The 16,241-nt window shown below is 51.4% G+C and overlaps 1 protein-coding gene and 1 non-coding gene across 2 annotated transcripts in view; one reads left to right on the forward strand and one right to left on the reverse strand.

The window, feature by feature from the left end:
* The window catches only part of LOC126260042 (uncharacterized), a 327,328-nt gene that overhangs the window by 118,756 nt on the left and 192,331 nt on the right, over positions 1-16,241 (forward strand). The window lies entirely within an intron of this gene.
* Positions 1,507-1,581, reverse strand: Trnaw-cca (transfer RNA tryptophan (anticodon CCA)). Its single transcript has one exon. It is a non-coding gene; the product is annotated as a tRNA-Trp (tRNA).

A 16,241-nucleotide genomic window follows, 5' to 3' on the forward strand; every position in this document is an offset into this window, starting at 1 on the left:
GTGTGCCGGACCGAGAATCGAACTCAGGATCTTTGCCTTTCACGGGAAAGTGCTCTACCAACTGAGCTACTCAAGCACGACCAACGCCCCGTCCTCACAGCTTTACTTCTGCCAGTACATTGCCTCTTACCTACCAAACATTACAAAAGCTCTCCTTTGAACCTTGCAGAACTAGCACTCCTGGAAGAAAGGATATTGCGGAGAAATGGCTTAGCCACAGCCTGGGGTATGTTTCCAGAACGCTATTTTTACTCTGCTGCGGAGTGTGCGCTGTTATGAAACTTCCTGGCAGATTAAAACTGTGTGCCGGACCTAGTCTGGAACTCGGGACCTTTCCCTTTTGCGGGAAAGTACTCTACCAACTGAGCTACCCAAGCACGACTCACGCGCCATTCTCACAGCGTTACTTCTGACAGTACCTCGCCTCCTACCTTCCAAACTTCACAGATGCTCTCCTGCGAAACTTGCAGAACTAGCACTCCTGAAAGAAAGGATATTGCGGAGACATGGCTTAGCCACAGCCTGCAGATTGTTTCCAGAATGAGCTTTTCATTCTGCAGTGGAGTGTGCGCTCTTATGACACATCCTGGCAGATTAAAACTGTGTGCCGGACCGAGACTCGAAACAAGGACCTTTGCCTTTTGCGGCAAGTGCTCTACCAACTGAGCTACCCAAGCACAACTCACGCCCCGTCCTCACAGCTTAACTTCTGCCATTACCTCGCCTACTACCTTCCAAACTTTACAGATGCTCTCCTGCGAAACTTGCAGAACTAGCACTCCTGAAAGAAAGGATTGTGCATAGACATGGCTTAGCCGCAGCCTGGGGGACGTTTCCAGAATGAGCTTTTACCTCTGCAGCGGAGTGTGCGCTGTTATGAAAGTTCCTGGCAGATTAATAGTGTGTGCCGGACCGAGACTCAACCTCGGGACCTTTGCCTTTCGCGGGCAAGTGGTCTACCAACACAGCTACACAAGCACGACTCACGCCCAGTCCTCACAGCTTTATCTCTGCCAGTACCTCGCCTTCTACCTTCCAAATTTTACAGAATCTGTCCTGCGAACCTTGCAGAAATATAACTCCTGAAAGAAAAGATATTACGGAGACATGGCTTAGCCACAGCCTGGTGGATGTTTCCAAAATTAGCTTTTCACTCTGCAGCGGAGTTTGCGCTCTTATGGAACTTCCTGGCAGATTAAAACTGTTTGCCGGACCGAGACTCGACCTCATGATCTTTACCTTTCACGGGAAAGTGTTCTACCAACTGAGCTACCGATGCAATACACACGCCCCGTCCTCGCAGCTTTACTTTTGCTAGTACCTCGTCTCCTACCTTCCAAACTTTACAGAAACTCTCCTGCGAACCTTGCAGAACTAGCACTCCTGAAGAAAAGGATATTGCGGAGAGATGGCTTAGCCACAGCCTGGGGGATGTTTCCAGAATGAGCTTTTCACCCTGTACCGGAGTGTGCGCTGTTATGAAACTTCCTGGCAGATTAAAAGTGTGTGCCAGGCCGAGACTCGAACTCGGGACCTTTGCCTTTGGCGGGCAAGTGCTCTACCAACTGAGCTACCCAAGCACGACTCACGCCCCGTCACCACATATTTTCATCTGCCAGTACGTTGCCACCTACCTTCCAAACTTTACAGAAGCTCTCCTGTGGACCTTGCAGAACTAGCACACCTGAAGGAAAGGATATTGCGGAGACATGGCTTTGCAACCGCCTGGCGGATGTTACCAGTATGAACTTGAAACTCTGCAGCGGAGTGTGCGCTGTTATCAAACTTCCTGGCAGGTTAAACCTGTGTGCCGGACTGAGACTCGAACTCGGGACCTTTGCCTTTTGCGGGCAAAAGTTCTACCAACTGAGCTACCCAAGCAAGACTCATTCCCCGTCCTCACAGCTTTACTTCTGCCAGTACCTCGCCTCCTACCTTCCAAACTTTACAAAAGCTCTCCTGTGAACCTTGCAGAACTAGCAATCCTGAAAGAAAGGATATTGTGGAGAAATGGCTAGGCCACAGGCTGGGGGATGTTTCCAGAATGAGATTTTCACTCTGCAGCGGAGTGTGCGCTGTTATGAAACTTCCTGGCAGATTAAAAGTGTGTGCCGGACTGAGACTCAAACTCGGGACCTTTGCCTTTTGCAGGCAAGTGTTCTAGCAACTGAGCTACCCAAGAACGACTCACGCACCATCCTCACAGCATTACTTCTGCCAGTACCTCGCCTCCTACCTACCAAACTTTAGAAAAGCACTCCTGCGAACCTTGCATACATATCACTCCTGAAAGAAAAGATATTGCGGAGACATGGCTTAGCCCCAACCTGAAGGATGTTACGAGAATGAGTTTTTCACTCTGCAGCGGAGTATGCGCTGTTATGAAAGTTCCTGGCACATTGAAACGTTGTGACTGACCAAGACTCGTATTCGGGACCTTTGCCTTTGACGATCAATTGCTCTACCAACTGACCCACCCAAGCACGACTCACGCTCCGTCCTCACAGCTTTACTTCTGCCAGTACCTCGCCTCCTACCTTCCAACCTTTACAGAAGCTCTCCTGCGAACCTTGCAAGACTAGCACTCCTGCAAGAAAGGATATTGCGGAGGCATGGCTTAGCCACAGCCTGGGGGATGTTTCCAGAATGAGCTTTTCGGTCTACAGCGGAGTGTGCGCTGTTATGAAACTTTCTGGCAGTTTAAAAGTGTTTTCCGGACCAAGACTCGCCTTTAGCGGGCAAGTGCTCTACCATCTGAGCTACAAAAAAATGGTACAAATGGCTCTGAGCACTATGGGACTCAACTGCTGTGGTCATCAGTCCCCTAGAACTTAGAACTACTTAAACCTAACTAACCTAAGGACATCACACACATCCATGCCCAATGCAGGATTCGAACCTGCGACCGTAGCAGTTGCACGGTTCCGGACTGTGCGCCTAGAACCGCGAGACCACCGCGGCCGGCCCATGTGAGCTACCGAAGCACAACTCACGTCCGGTACTCACAGCTTTACTTCTGCCAGTACCTCGCCTCCTACCTTCCAAACTTTACAGAAGCTCACTTGCGAACCTTGCAGAACTAGCACTCCCGAAAGAAAGGATATTGCGGAGACATGGCTTAGCCACATCCTGGGGGTTGTTTCCAGAATGAGCTTTTCACCCTGTACCGGAGTGTGCGCTGTAATGAAACTTCCTGGCAGATTAAAAGTGTGTGTCTGACCGACACTCGAACTCGGGACCTTTCCTTTATCGGGCAAGTGCTCTACCAATTGAGCTTTTCACTCTGCAGCGGAGTGTGCGCTGTAATGAAACATCCTGGCAGATTAAAAGTGTTTGTCAATCCGAGACTCGAAATCGGGGCCTTTGCCTTTTGCGGGCAAGTGCTCTACCAACTTATCTACCCTAGCACGACTCACGCCCCGTCCTCACATCTTTACATCTGCCAGTACCTCGCCCCCTACCTTCCAACCATTACAGAAGCTCTCCTGCGAACCTTGCAGAACTAGCACTCCTGAAAGAAATGATATTGCGGAGACATGGCTTAGCCACAGCCTGGGGGATGTTTCCAGAATGTGCTTTTGCCCTTTCGCGCGCAAGTGCTCTACCAACTGAGCTACCCAACTACGACTCACGACCCGTCCTCACAGCTTTACTTCTGCCAGTACCTCGCCTCGTACCTTCCAACCTTTAAGAAAGCTCTCCTGCGAACCTTGCAGAAATAGCACCCCTGAAAGAAAGAATATTGCGGAGAGATGGCTTAGCCACAGCCTTGGGGATGTTTCTAGAATGGGATTTTCACTCTGCAGCAGAGTGTGCGCTCTTATGAAACTTCATGGCAGACTGGAACTGTGTGCCGGACTGAGACTCGAATTCGAGACCTTTACCTTTCACAGGCAAGTGCTCTCCCAACTAAGCTACCAAAGCACGACTCACGCCCCGTCCTCACAGCTTTACTTCTGCCAGTACCCCGCCTCCTACCTTCCAAACTTTAAAGAAGCTCTCCTGTGAACCTTGCCGAACTAGCAGTCCTGAAGGAAATGATATTGCGGAGACATGGCTTAGCCACCGCCTGTCGGATGTTTCCAGTTTGAGCTTTTCACCCTGGAGCGGAGTGTGCGCTGTTATGAAACTTCTTGGCAGGTTAAAACTGTGTGCCAGACCGAGACTCCAACTCGGGAACTTTGCCGTTTGCGGCCAAGTGCTCTACCAACTGAGCTACCCAAGCACGATTCACGCCGGGACCACACAGCTGCCCGCATCTCGTGGTCGTGCGGTAGCGTTCTCGCTTCCCACGCCCGGGTTCCCGGGTTCGATTCCCGGCGGGGTCAGGGATTTTCTCTGCCTCGTGATGGCTGGGGGTTGTGTGCTTTCCTGAGGTTAGTTAGGTCTAAGTAGTTCTAAGTTCTAGGGGACTTATGACCACAGCAGTTGAGTCCAATAGTGCTCAGAGCCATTTGAAGCACTCCACACAGCTTTACTTCTGCCAGTACCTCGCCTCCTACCTTCCAAACTGTACACAAGCTCTCCTGCGAAGCTTGCAGAAATAGCACTGCTGAAAGAAAGGATATTGCGGAGACATGGCTTAGCCACAGCCTGGGAGATGTTTCCAGAATTAGCTTCTCACTCTGCAGCGGAATGTGCGCTGTAATGAAAATTCCTGGCAGATTAAAAGTGTGTGCCGGCCAGACTCGAAATCGGGACTTTTGCCCTTTGTGGGCAAGTGCTCTACCAACTGGGCTACCCAAGCACGACTCACGCCCCGTCCTCACAGCTTTACTTCTGCCAGTACCTCCCCTCCTACCTTCCAAACATTACAAAAGCTCTCCTGTGAACCATGCAGAACTAGCACTCCTGAAAGAAAGGATATTGCGGAGACATGGCTTAGCCACAGGCTGGGGGATATTTCCAGAATGAGATTTTCACTCTGCAGCGGAGTGTGCGCTGTTATGAAACTTTCTGGCAGAATAAAAGTATGTGTCGGAATGAGACTCGAACTCGGGACCTTTGCCTTTTGCGGGCAAGTGCTCTACCAACTGAGGTACCCAAGCACGACTCACGACCCGTCCTCACAGGTTTACATCTGCCAGTACCGCACCTCATACCTTCCAAACTGTACAGAAACTCTCCTGCGAACCTTGCAGAACTAGAACTCCTGTAACAAAGGATACTGCGGAGACATGGCTTAGCCACAGCCTGGGGGATGTTTCCAGAATGAGATTTTCACTCTGCAGCGGAGTGTGCGGTGTTATGAAACTTCCTATGAGATTAAAACTGTGTGCCGGACCGTGACTCGAACTCGGGACCTTTGCCTTTTGCGGGGAAGTGGTCTACCAACCAAGTTACCCAAGCACGACTCACGCCCCGTCCTCACATCTTTGCATCTGCCAGTACGTGGCCTCCTACCTTCCAAACTGTACTGAAGGTCTCCTGCGAACCTTGCAGGACTAGCACCCCTGCAAGAAAGGATATTGCGGAGGCATGGCTTAGCCACAGCCTGTGGGATGTTTCCAGAATGAGCTGTTCACTCTGCAGCGGTGTGTGCGCTGTTATGAAACTTATTAGCAGATTAAAAGTGTGTGCCGGGCCAGACTCGAAATCGGGACTTTTGCCCTTTGTGGGCAAGTGCTCTACCAACTGGGCTACCCAAGCACGACTCACGCCCCGTCCTCACAGCTTTACTTCTGCCTGTACCTCCCCTCCTACCTTCCAAACATTACAAAAGCTCTCCTGTGAACCATGCAGAACTAGCACTCCTGAAAGAAAGGATATTGCGCAGACATGGCTTAGCCACAGGCTGGGGGATATTTCCAGAATGAGATTTTCACTCTGCAGCGGAGTGTGCGGTGTTATGAAACTTCCTATGAGATTAAAACTGTGTGCCGGACCGAGACTCGAACTCGGGACCTTTGCCTGTTGCGGGGAAGTGGTCTACCAACCAAGTTACCCAAGCACGACTCACGCCCCGTCCTCACATCTTTACATCTGCCAGTACGTGGCCTCCTACCTTCCAAACTGTACTGAAGGTCTCCTGCGAACCTTGCAGTACTAGCACCCCTGCAAGAAAGGATATTGCGGAGGCATGGCTTAGCCACAGCCTGTGGGATGTTTCCAGAATGAGCTGTTCACTCTGCAGCGGTGTGTGCGCTGTTATGAAACTTATTAGCAGATTAAACGTGTGTGCCGGACCAGACTCGAACTCGGGACCTTTGCCTTTCGTGGGCAAGTGCTCTACCAACTGAGGTACCCAAGCACGACTCACGTCCCGTCCTAACAGGTTTACATCTGCCAGTACTTCGCCTCATACCTTCCAAACTTTACAGAAGCTCTCCTGTGAACCTTGCAGAACTAGCAGTCCTGAAAGAAATGATGTTGCGCAGACATGGTTTAGCCGCAGCCTGGGGGATGTATCCTAAATTAGCTTTTCACTCTGCAGCGGAGTGTGCGCTGTTATGAAACTTCCTGGTAGATTTAATGTGTGTGTCGGACCGAGACTCGAACTCGGGGCCTTTGCCTTTCGCAGGCAAGTGTTCTACCACCTTTGCTACACAAGCACGACACACGCCCCGTCCTCACAGCTTTGCTTCTGCCAGTACCTCGGCTCCTACCTTCCAAACTTTATAAAAGCTCCCCTGCGAACCTTGCAGACTAGCACTCCTGAAAGAAAGGATATTGCGGAGACATTGTTTAGCCACAGCCGGGCGGATGCTTCCAGAACGTGCTTTTCACCCTGTACCGGAGTGTGCGCTGTTATGAAACTTTCTGGCAGATTAAAGGTGTGTGTCGGACCGAGACTCAAACTCGGGACCTTTGCCTTTCGCGGGCAAGTGCTCTACCAACTGAGCTACCCAAGCACGACTCACTCCCCGTCCTCACAGCTTTACTTCTGCCAGTACCTCGCCTGCTACCTTCCAAACATTATAAAAGCTCTCCTGCGAACCTTGCAGAACTAGCACTCCTGAAAGAATCGATATTGTGGAGACATGGCTTAGCCACAGCCTGGGGTATGCTTCGAGAATGAGCTTTTTATCCTGTACCGGAGTGTGTGCTGTTATGAAACTTCCTTGCAGTTAAAATTGTGTGCCGGACCGAGACTCGAACTCATGATCTTTGCCTTTCGTGGGCAAGTGCTCTACCAACTGAGCTACCCAAGCACGACTCACGCCCCGTCCTCACAGCTTTACTTCTGCCAGTACCTCCCCTCCTACCTTCCAACCTTTACAGAAGCTCTCCTGCGAACCTTGCAGAACTAGCACTCCTGTAAGAAAGGATACTGCGGAGACATGGCTTAGCGACAGCCTGGGGGATGTTTCCAGAATGAGATTTTCACTCTGCAGCGGAGTGTGCGCTGTTATGAAACTTCCTATCAGATTAAAACTGTGTGCCGGACCGCGACTCTAACTCAGGACCTTTGCCTTTTGCGGGGAAGTGGTGTACTAACCTAGCTACCATAGCACGACTCACGCCCCGTCCTCACAGCTTTATTTCTGCCAGTACCTCGCCTCCTATCTTCCAAACTTTAAGAAAGCTCTCCCGCGAACCTTGCAGAACTAGCACTCCTGTAAGAAAGGATACTGCGGAGACATGGCTTAGCGACAGCCTGGGGGATGTTTCCAGAATGAGATTTTCACTTTGCAGCAGAGTGTGCGCTCTTATGAAACTTCCTCGCAGATTGAAACTGTGTGCCGGACTGAGGCTCGAACTTGGAAACATTCCCTTTTGCGGGCATATGCTCTACCACCTGTGCTACCCAAGCACGACTCATGCCCCGTCCTGACAGCTTTTTATCTCCCAGTACCTCGCCATCTACCTTACAAACTTTATAGAAGCTCTCCTGCGAACCTTGCAGAGATAGCACACCTGAAAGAAAGGATATTGCGGAGACATGGCTTAGCCACCGCCTGGGGGATGTTTCCTGAATGAGCTCTTCACTGTGCAGCGGAGTGTTCGCTGCTATGAAACCGCCTGGCAGATTCAAGTTGTGTGTCGGACCGAGACTCGAACGCGGGACCTTTGCCTTTCGCGGGCAAGTGCTCTAACAACTGAGCTACCCATGCATCACTCACGCCCCATCCTCACAGCTTTACTTCTGCCAGTACCTCGCCTCCTACCTTCCAACCTTTACAGAAGCTCTCCTGTGAACCTTGCAGAACTAGAACTCCCGAGATAAAGGATATTGAGGAGACATGGCTTAGCCGCCGCCTGGGGGATGTTTCCAGAATTAGCTTCTCACTCTGCAGCGGAATGTGCGCTCTAATGAAAATTCCTTGCAGATTAAAACTGTGTGCCGGACTGAGACTCGAATTCGGGACCTTTCCCTTTCGCTGGCAAGTGCTCTCCCAACTAAGCTTCCCAAGCACGACCTACGCCCCGTCCTCACAGCTTTACTTCTGCCAGTAACTCTTCTCCTACCTTCCAAACTTTACAGAAGCTCTCCTGTGAACCTTGCAGAACTAGCACTCCTGAATGAAAGGATATTGCGGAGACATGGTTTAGCCACAGCCTGGCGGATGCTTCCAGAATGTGCTTTTCACCCTGTACCGGAGTGTGCGCTGTTATGAAACTTTCTGGCAGATTAAAAGTGTGTGCCGGAGCGAGACTCGAACTCGGGACCTTTGCCTTTTGCGTCCAAGTGCTCTACCAGCTGAGCTACCCAAGCACGACTCACCCGCCGTCATCACATCTTTACATGTGCCATTAACTCGCTTCCTACCTTCCAACCTTAACCGAAGCTCTCCTGTGAACCTTGCAGAACTAGCAGTCGTGAAAGAAATGATATTGCGCAGACATGGCTTAGCCACAGCCTGGGGGATGTTTCCAGAATAAGCTATTCACCCTGTTCCGGAGTGTGCGCTGTTATGAAACGTCCTCGCAGATTAAAACTGTTTGCCGGACAGAGACTCGAACTCGGGACTTTTGCCTTTTGCGGGGAAGTGGTCTACCACCTGAGCTACCCAAGCACTACCCACGCGCCGTCCTCACATCTTTACATCTGCCACTACCTCGCCTCCTACCTTCCACACTGTACAGAAGGTCTCCTCCGAACCTTGCAGAACTAGCACTCCTGAAAGAAAGGATATTGCGGAGACATGGCTTAGCTAAAGCCTGGGAGATGTTTCCAGAATGAGCTTTTCACCCTGTACCGGAGTGTGCGCTGTTATGAAATTTCCAGGCAGATTAAAAGTGTGTGCCGGACCGAGACTGGAACTCGGGACCTTTGCCTTTTGCGGGCAAGTGCTCTACCAACTGAACTACCCCTAGCATGACTCACGCCCCATTCTCACAGCTTTACATCTGCCAGTACCTCGCCTCATAACTTCCAAACTCTACAGAAGCTCTCCTGCGAACCTTGCAAGACTAGCACTCCTGTAAGAAAGGATACTGCGGAGACATGGCTTAGCCACAGCCTGGGGGATGTTTCCAGAATGAGATTTTCACTCTGCAGCGGAGTGTGCGCTGTTATGAAACTTCCTATCAGATTAAAACTGTGTGCCGGACCGGGACTCTAACTCAGGACCTTTGCCTTTTGCGGGGAAGTGGTCTACCAACCTAGCTACCCAAGGACGACTCACGCCCCGTCCTCATAGCTTTACTTCTGCCAGTACCTCGTCTCCTACCTTCCAAACTTTACAGAAGCTCTCCTGTGAACCTTGCCGAACTAGCAGTCCTGAAAGAAATGATATTGCGGAGACATGGCTTAGCCAACGCCTGTCGGATGTTTCCAGTTTGAGCTTTTCACCCTTGAGCGGAGTGTGCGCTGTTATGAAACTTCTTGGCAGGTTAAAACTGTGTGCCGGACCGAGACTCCAACTCGGGAACTTTGCCGTTTGCGGCCATGTGCTCTACCAACTGAGCTACCCAAGCACGATTCACGCCGGGACCACACAGCTGCCCGCATCTCGTGGTCGTGCGGTAGCGTTCTCGCTTCCCACGCCCGGGTTCCCGGGTTCGATTCCCGGCGGGGTCAGGGATTTTCTCTGCCTCGTGATGGCTGGGGGTTGTGTGCTGTCCTTAGGTTAGTTAGGTTGAAGTAGTTCTAAGTTCTAGGGGACTTATGACCACAGCAGTTGAGTCCCATAGTGCTCAGAGCCACCTGAACCACTCCACACAGCTTTACTTCTGCCAGTACCTCGCCTCCTTCCTTCCAAACTGTACACAAGCTCTCCTGCGAAGCTTGCAGAAATAGCACTGCTGAAAGAAAGGATATTGCGGAGACATGGCTTAGCCACAGCCTGGGGGATGTTTCCAGAATTAGCTTCTCACTCTGCAGCGGAATGTGCGCTGTAATGAAAATTCCTGGCAGATAAACGTGTGTGCCGGGCCAGACTCGAAATCGGGACTTTTGCCCTTTGTGGGCAAGTGCTCTACCAACTAAGCTACCCAAGCACGACTCACGCCCCGTCCTCACAGCTTTACTTCTGCCAGTACCCCCCTCCTACCTTCCAAACATTACAAAAGCTCTCCTGTGAACCATGCAGAACTAGCACTCCTGAAAGAAAGGATATTGCGGAGACATGGCTTAGCCACAGGCTGGGGGATATTTCCAGAATGAGATTTTCACTCTGCAGCGGAGTGTGCGCTGTTATGAAACTTTCTGGCAGAATAAAAGTGTGTGTCGGAATGAGACTCGAACTCGGGACCTTTGCCTTTTGCGAGCAAGTGCTCTACCAACTGAGGTACCCAAGCACGACTCACGACCCGTCCTCACAGGTTTACATCTGCCAGTACCGCGCCTCATACCTTCCAAACTTTACAGAAGCTCTCCTGCGAACCTTGCAGAACTAGAACTCCTGTAAGAAAGGATACTGCGGAGACATGGCTTAGCCACAGCCTGGGGATGTTTCCAGAATGAGATTTTCACTCTGCAGCGGAGTGTGCGGTGTTATGAAACATCCTATGAGATTAAAACTGTGTGCCGGACCGAGACTCGAACTCGGGACCTTTGCCTGTTGCGGGGAAGTGGTCTACCAACCAAGTTACCCAGGCACGACTCACGCCCCGTCCTCACATCTTTACATCTGCCAGTACGTGGCCTCCTACCTTCCAAACTGTACTGAAGGTCTCCTGCGAACCTTGCAGGACTAGCACCCCTGCAAGAAAGGATATTGCGGAGGCATGGCTTAGCCACAGCCTGTGGGATGTTTCCAGAATGAGCTGTTCACTCTGCAGCGGTGTTTGCGCTGTTATGAAACTTACTAGCAGATTAAAAGTGTGTGCCGGACCAGACTCGAACTCGGGACCTTTGCCTTTTGCGGGCAAGTGCTCTACCAACTGAGGTACCCAAGCACGACTCACGTCCCGTCCTCACAGGTTTACATCTGCCAGTACATCGCCTCATACCTTCCAAACTTTACAGAAGCTCTCCTGTGAACCTTGCAGAACTAGCAGTCCGGAAAGAAATGATGTTGCGCAGACATGGTTTAGCCGCAGCCTGGGGGATGTATCCTAAATTAGCTTTTCACTCTGCAGCGGAGTGTGCGCTGTTATGAAACTTCCTGGTAGATTTAATGTGTGTGTCGGACCGAGACTCGAACTCGGGGCCTTTGCCTTTCGCAGGCAAGTGCTCTACCACCTTTGCTACACAAGCACGACACGCGCCCCGTCCTCACAGCTTTGCTTCTGCCAGTACCTCGGCTCCTACCTTCCAAACTTTATAAAAGCTCCCCTGCGAACCTTGCAGACTAGCACTCCTGAAAGAAAGGATATTGCGGAGACATGGTTTAGCCACAGCCGGGCGGATGCTTCCAGAACGTGCTTTTCACCCTGTACCGGAGTGTGCGCTGTTATGAAACTTTCTGGCAGATTAAAGGTGTGTGTCGGACCGAGACTCAAACTCGGGACCTTTGCCTTTTGCGAGCAAGTGCTCTACCAACTGAGGTACCCAAGCACGACTCACGTCCCGTCCTCACAGCTTTACATCTGCCAGTACCTCGCCTCATACCTTCCAAACATTATAAAAGCTCTCCTGCGAACCTTGCAGAGCTAGCACACCTGAAAGAAAGGATATTGCGGAGACATGGCTTAGCCACGGCCTGGGGGATGTTTCCTGAATGAGCTCTTCACTGTGCAGCGGAGTGTTCGCTGCTATGAAACCGCCTGGCAGATTCAAGTTGTGTGTCGGACCGAGACTCGAACGCGGGACCTTTGCCTTTCGCGGGCAAGTGCTCTAACAACTGAGCTACCCATGCATCACTCACGCCCCGTCCTCACAGCTTTACTTCTGCCAGTACCCCCGTCCTACCTTCCAAACATTACAAAAGCTCTCCTGTGAACCATGCAGAACTAGCACTCCTGAAAGAAAGGATATTGCGGAGACATGGCTTAGCCACAGGCTGGGGGATACTTCCAGAATGAGATTTTCACTCTGCAGCGGAGTGTGCGCTGTTATGAAACTTTCTGGCAGAATAAAAGTGTGTGTCGGAATGAGACTCGAACTCGGGACCTTTGCCTTTTGCGAGCAAGTGCTCTACCAACTGAGGTACCCAAGCACGACTCACGACCCGTCCTCACAGGTTTACATCTGCCAGTACCGCGCCTCATACCTTCCAAACTTTACAGAAGCTCTCCTGCGAACCTTGCAGAACTAGAACTCCTGTAAGAAAGGATACTGCGGAGACATGGCTTAGCCACAGCCTGGGGATGTTTCCAGAATGAGATTTTCACTCTGCAGCGGAGTGTGCGGTGTTATGAAACTTCCTATGAGATTAAAACTGTGTGCCGGACCGAGACTCGAACTCGGGACCTTTGCCTGTTGCGGGGAAGTGGTCTACCAACCAAGTTACCCAGGCACGACTCACGCCCCGTCCTCACATCTTTACATCTGCCAGTACGTGGCCTCCTACCTTCCAAACTGTACTGAAGGTCTCCTGCGAACCTTGCAGGACTAGCACCCCTGCAAGAAAGGATATTGCGGAGGCATGGCTTAGCCACAGCCTGTGGGATGTTTCCAGAATGAGCTGTTCACTCTGCAGCGGTGTGTGCGCTGTTATGAAACTTATTAGCAGATTAAAAGTGTGTGCCGGACCAGACTCGAACTCGGGACCTTTGCCTTTTGCGGGCAAGTGCTCTACCAACTGAGGTACCCAAGCACGACTCACGTCCCGTCCTCACAGGTTTACATCTGCCAGTACATCGCCTCATACCTTCCAAACTTTACAGAAGCTCTCCTGTGAACCTTGCAGAACTAGCAGTCCGGAAAGAAATGATGTTGCGCAGACATGGTTTAGCCGCAGCCTGGGGGATGTATCCTAAATTAGCTTTTCACTCTGCAGCGGAGTGTGCGCTGTTATGAAACTTCCTGGTAGATTTAATGTGTGTGTCGGACCGAGACTCGAACTCGGGGCCTTTGCCTTTCGCAGGCAAGTGCTCTACCACCTTTGCTACACAAGCACGACACGCGCCCCGTCCTCACAGCTTTGCTTCTGCCAGTACCTCGGCTCCTACCTTCCAAACTTTATAAAAGCTCCCCTGCGAACCTTGCAGACTAGCACTCCTGAAAGAAAGGATATTGCGGAGACATTGTTTAGCCACAGCCGGGCGGATGCTTCCAGAACGTGCTTTTCACCCTGTACCGGAGTGTGCGCTGTTATGAAACTTTCTGGCAGATTAAAGGTGTGTGTCGGACCGAGACTCAAACTCGGGACCTTTGCCTTTTGCGAGCAAGTGCTCTACCAACTGAGGTACCCAAGCACGACTCACGTCCCGTCCTCACAGCTTTACATCTGCCAGTACCTCGCCTCATACCTTCCAAACATTATAAAAGCTCTCCTGCGAACCTTGCAGAGCTAGCACACCTGAAAGAAAGGATATTGCGGAGACATGGCTTAGCCACGGCCTGGGGGATGTTTCCTGAATGAGCTCTTCACTGTGCAGCGGAGTGTTCGCTGCTATGAAACCGCCTGGCAGATTCAAGTTGTGTGTCGGACCGAGACTCGAACGCGGGACCTTTGCCTTTCGCGGGCAAGTGCTCTAACAACTGAGCTACCCATGCATCACTCACGCCCCGTCCTCACAGCTTTACTTCTGCCAGTACCTCGCCTCCTACCTTCCAACCTTTACAGAAGCTCTCCTGTGAACCTTGCAGAACTAGCACTCCCGAGATAAAGGATATTGAGGAGACATGGCTTAGCCGCCGCCTGGGGGATGTTTCCAGAATTAGCTTCTCACTCTGCAGCGGAATGTGCGCTCTAATGAAAATTCCTTGCAGATTAAAACTGTGTGCCGGACTGAGACTCGAATTCGGGACCTTTCCCTTTCGCAGGCAAGTGCTCTCCCAACTAAGGTACCCAACCACGACCTACGCCCCGTCCTCACAGCTTTACTTCTGCCAGTAACTCTTCTCCTACCTTCCAAACTTTACAGAAACTCTCCTGTGAACCTTGCAGAACTAGCACTCCTGAATGAAAGGATATTGCGGAGACATGGCTTAGCTAAAGCCTGGGAGATGTTTCCAGAATGAGCTTTTCACCCTGTACCGGAGTGTGCGCTGTTATGAAATTTCCAGGCAGATTAAAAGTGTGTGCCGGACCGAGACTGGAACTCGGGACCTTTGCCTTTTGCGGGCAAGTGCTCTACCAACTGAACTACCCCTAGCACGACTCACGCCCCGTCCTCACAGCTTTACATCTTCCAGTACCTCGCCTCATACCTTCCAAACTCTACAGATGCTCTCCTGCGAACCTTGCAAGACTAGCACTCCTGTAAGAAAGGATACTGCGGAGCCATGGCTTAGCCACAGCCTGGGGGATGTTTCCAGAATGAGATTTTCACTCTGCAGCGGAGTGTGCGCTGTTATGAAACTTCCTATCAGATTAAAACTGTGTGCCGGACCGGGACTCTAACTCAGGACCTTGGCTTTTTGCGGGGAAGTGGTCTACCAACCTAGCTACCCAAGGACGACTCACGCCCCGTCCTCATAGCTTTACTTCTGCCAGTACCTCGTCTCCTACCTTCCAAACTTTACAGAAGCTCTCCTGTGAACCTTGCCGAACTAGCAGTCCTGAAAGAAATGATATTGCGGAGACATGGCTTACCCACCGCCTGTCGGATGTTTCCAGTTTGAGCTTCTCACCCTTGAGCGGAGTGTGCGCTGTTATGAAACTTCTTGGCAGGTTAAAACTGTGTGCCGGACCGAGACTCCAACTCGGGAACTTTGCCGTTTGCGGCCATGTGCTCTACCAACTGAGCTACCCAAGCACGATTCACGCCGGGACCACACAGCTGCCCGCATCTCGTGGTCGTGCGGTAGCGTTCTCGCTTCCCACGCCCGGGTTCCCGGTTCGATTCCCGGCGGGCTCAGGGATTTTCTCTGCCTCGTGATGGCTGGGGGTTGTGTGCTGTCCTTAGGTTAGTTAGGTTTAAGTAGTTCTAGGGGACTTATGACCACAGCAGTTGAGTCCCATAGTGCTCAGAGCCACCTGAACCACTCCACACAGCTTTACTTCTGCCAGTACCTCGCCTCCTTCCTTCCAAACTGTACACAAGCTCTCCTGCGAAGCTTGCAGAAATAGCACTCCTGAAAGAAAGGATATTGCGGAGACATGGTTTAGCCACAGCCGCGCGGATGCTTCCAGAACGTGCTTTTCACCGTGTACCGGAGTGTGCGCTGTTATGAAACTTCCTTGCAGTTAAAATTGTGTGCCGGACCGAGACTCGAACTCATGATCTTTGCCTTTCGTGGGCAAGTGCTTTAGCAACTGAGCTACCCAAGCACGACTCACGCCCCGTCCTCACAGCTTTACTTCTGCCAGTACCTCGTCTCTTACCTTCCAAACTTTACAGAAGCTCTCCTGCGAACCTTGCAGAACTAGCACTCCTGTAAGAAAGGATACTGCGGAGACATGGCTTAGCGACAGTCTGGGGGATGTTTCCAGAATGAGATTTTCACTCTGCAGCGGAGTGTGCGCTGTTATGAAACTTCCTATCAGATTAAAACTGTGTGCCGGACCGCGACTCTAACTCAGGACCTTTGCCTTTTGCGGGGAAGTGGTGTACCAACCTAGCTACCATAGCACGACTCACGCCCCGTCCTCACAGCTTTACTTCTGCCAGTACCTCGCCTCCTATCTTCCAAACTTTAAGAAAGCTCTCATCCGAACCTTGCAGAAATAGCACTCCTGAAAGAAAGGATATTGCGGAGACATGGTTTAGCCACAGCCTGGGGGTTGTTTCCAGAATGAGTTTTTCACTCTGCAGCAGAGTGTGCGCTCTTATGAAACTTCCTCGCAGATTGAAACTGTGTGCCG

This window comes from Schistocerca nitens, chromosome 5 (genome assembly GCF_023898315.1).
Source record: "Schistocerca nitens isolate TAMUIC-IGC-003100 chromosome 5, iqSchNite1.1, whole genome shotgun sequence".
Classification (NCBI taxonomy): domain Eukaryota; kingdom Metazoa; phylum Arthropoda; class Insecta; order Orthoptera; family Acrididae; genus Schistocerca; species Schistocerca nitens.